We start from the raw sequence: 2,966 nt of genomic DNA, 5'->3' as shown, positions 1-2,966 counted from the left end.
ATGGTCTTGGGCATGTAATCGACGGCGCAATCGTGGAGTTGGAGGAGCTGATGCTCCGACGAGACGCCATCTCGACGACGGTGACAAAGCGAGCAGGTCGGTTCATGATGCCATCCGCCGTTAAGCACCGACCCTTTTAACTGCCAGCCACATGAAAAATTGTATTCTAGCTGGAGCTCTGGTTTTCTACATCATCTCACCATATTGGAATTTTACAGTTGCCATAAAGAAGAGATCATGTGCTGAGGAAACCGAGAACTGGCCGCTGCTTGTGAGTGTTGGGCTGAGAGTGTGTGTGTATTCAGGCCCGCTAGGCCCATGTACTCATGTGTAGATATATATATAGCTGAGAGAACAATGAAATGGATCGAGAGGCTTCCAAACCAAAAAAAATCTCCACCAGTAACTTCGGTGAGCTTCCACGGTACTGAAGAAGATGTCGAATTCTACCAGATCGAGCTCAATCTAGGTGAAAGACGAATCTACGATGATGTAGATTGATGATCAGACTTTAGGCAGAGCTCGCTTGATTGTTGGCGCAGGAGCCAAGGGGACGCGGATCCTCTGCCGTAGCAGACAACTACTTTTTGGCATTAGGTCGAATACTGGCCATCCATTTGAGAGGGAATGGCTGTGATTGTTTTTTTTCTATTGACTCCATTTTACCATTTTCCTCGAATCACTAGCATGCGGCAGCAATGGGTGAATGAAAATCATGGCATGTTGCACTTTAAGGGCTTGTTTCGTTCTCGTCGCCGGCTTTTCAGCGCTCGCCGCCGGCGAATGCTCTCCGCATTGCTCTTTATCCTGCAATAGATTATGATCTTTTAGGTGTTGCATGTGCTATAAGAGGTTTGGAAGAGGCATCGCAGGCAGGGGCGGATCCACCAGGTAGGCTTCATCAGGCTCTAGCCTACCCTCCAATTTTTACAAAAAAAAATATCAACTACATAGGATATCTTTCATAGCTGTTGTTGGAGGAAGACGAGAAGAGGTCGGGCGTCAGGAGGAAGATGAACAGGAGCCCCATGGAAGCGATCTGATTGGGGAGAGGGTGAAGCGGTATGCATTAAAAGCCCAATTGGCCAATTCTGCATGGCCCATTAGGCACCAGCTCTTTGGGTATTCAGCTTTAGGGTTGGATTGGACACAATGCGATGGGGATGGCTCACTGCGATTGAGGGCTTGCGGCGGCGGCGGCGTGGCGCCAGTGGGCACGAGGTGCAGCGAGCGCACGGTGCCACGACGGCAGCCCAAGACCTGAGTGCCCACGGCTACGACGGGCGAAGGGGTGTTGGGCACTTGGGCGCTTGGCTGTGAGCCGTGAGCCCGCGACAAGCACAGGCACACGTGACTGAATTGGCATCCATATCGCTTCTCGCTGCTCATCTAGTCTATTGTGCTGCTGCTACCTACAGTGAGTCCTATCCTATTTGTATATTGAATCAGGGGATTTATCATTTATGAGAAATTAAGACTTAAGTTTTGTAGTTTCTTTATTATTTGGTGGATTTGAAATGGAGAAGAAAACAACATTGCTTGATTACTTTACTAACTCTCCCCCACTGATGAGGCTATATATTATTAAAAATGCTAGAATTTTATCCCAATGAAATCTTTGCCAATCCAACCCAACGAATACCATAGAGAATTATGCTTTGAAATTAGAGATGGGGTAGCATATTTGTTGAATTCGAGTTGTATAAGGGTGCGTGGTTGATTTTTAGTCTTGTCGACTTCGACTTTAAGCCCACCCTTAATTTTTATGCTGGATTCACCACTGATCGCAGGTGGAGACCCTTGCCGCGTCGTGGAAGAAGGAGTTGGCCTGCGGCGCGAAACCGCACATGGGCTCCACGTGCTAAGAACAAAGGGTGAGAAAAAAGTTCTTGATAGAGAAACAACATGCTACAGAAAAAAAAAGGAAAATGGCTAGCGTGGGCTCCACGTGCGCTGGTTATGCATGTAGCGCGCGTGCTCCAATTAGTGTTTTCGATATGAAAGTGTTGCTAGTTGTCTTTTTTAGCTTATATAGTGTGAATTGTGTGAATCCCTGATTTGCTTGTTTGCGTTAAGTAGTACAGAAAACCTACACCACGGCATCCCGTGGAGACGGGATCCCCTCCTCCTACCTCACTCCTCTCCCCAAAATCATCCGAATCCTCTCCTCCTACCTCACTCTCCTCCCCCAAATCACACGGCACTACAGCCCTCCCCGTCGCCTCCTCTTACCTCAGTCTCCTCCCCCAAATTAGACGGCGTTGTAGCCCTCCCCGTCGCCGTCGCCCACTGCTCACCGGAGCCGGCGGCCGCCGCCGCGGGGGAGGCCGCGACGACGAGGAGCTCGGCGGCGAGCGCGGTGAGTGAGAGGGAGAGCGGGAGCGGGGTGCAGTGGAGCCGGAACGGGGTGCGGTTGCGGCGACATCCTCCATGGCCGGCAGCAAGCGGATCTGCTACAGCGTCGGTGATGAAGACCTCCACGGCTGGCGGTAGGGGTGCGCCGAGCACGTCGTCGTCCACAGCCGGCTGAGGAGGCTGGGGAGGCATGGTACAAGGTAGGCACCAGATCTGTCGCCTCCTCTTCCTCCGCCGCCGCCCCACTGCTCGACCTCCTCGACCCCGCGACTCCTCCTCCTCCTCCTCCTCTCTCTTGGGGTATCACGCTGATACCCAGGTACCAAGGTCTAATACCTAGGTACTAGCTTGATACCCAGGGTACCAGGTATCAGTCGATACCAGGGTACCAGGACCTCTCGACCCCGCGACTCCTCCTCCTCCTCCTCTTTCTTGGGGTATCACGCTGATACCCAGGTACCAAGGTCTAATACCTAGGTACTAGCTTGATACCCAGGGTACCAGGTATCAGTCGATACCAACGTACCAGGGGTACCAGCTACCAGCCGATACCAGTGTACCAGGTACCACCTCGGTACCTTACCCAAGATACCAGGAGGATTTGGCGGTGA

The sequence above is a fragment of the Oryza sativa genome, chromosome 7, assembly GCF_034140825.1.
Source record: "Oryza sativa Japonica Group chromosome 7, ASM3414082v1".
In the NCBI taxonomy this organism is placed as follows: Eukaryota; Viridiplantae; Streptophyta; class Magnoliopsida; order Poales; family Poaceae; genus Oryza; species Oryza sativa.
Note: the sequence above shows the minus strand (reverse complement) of the source record.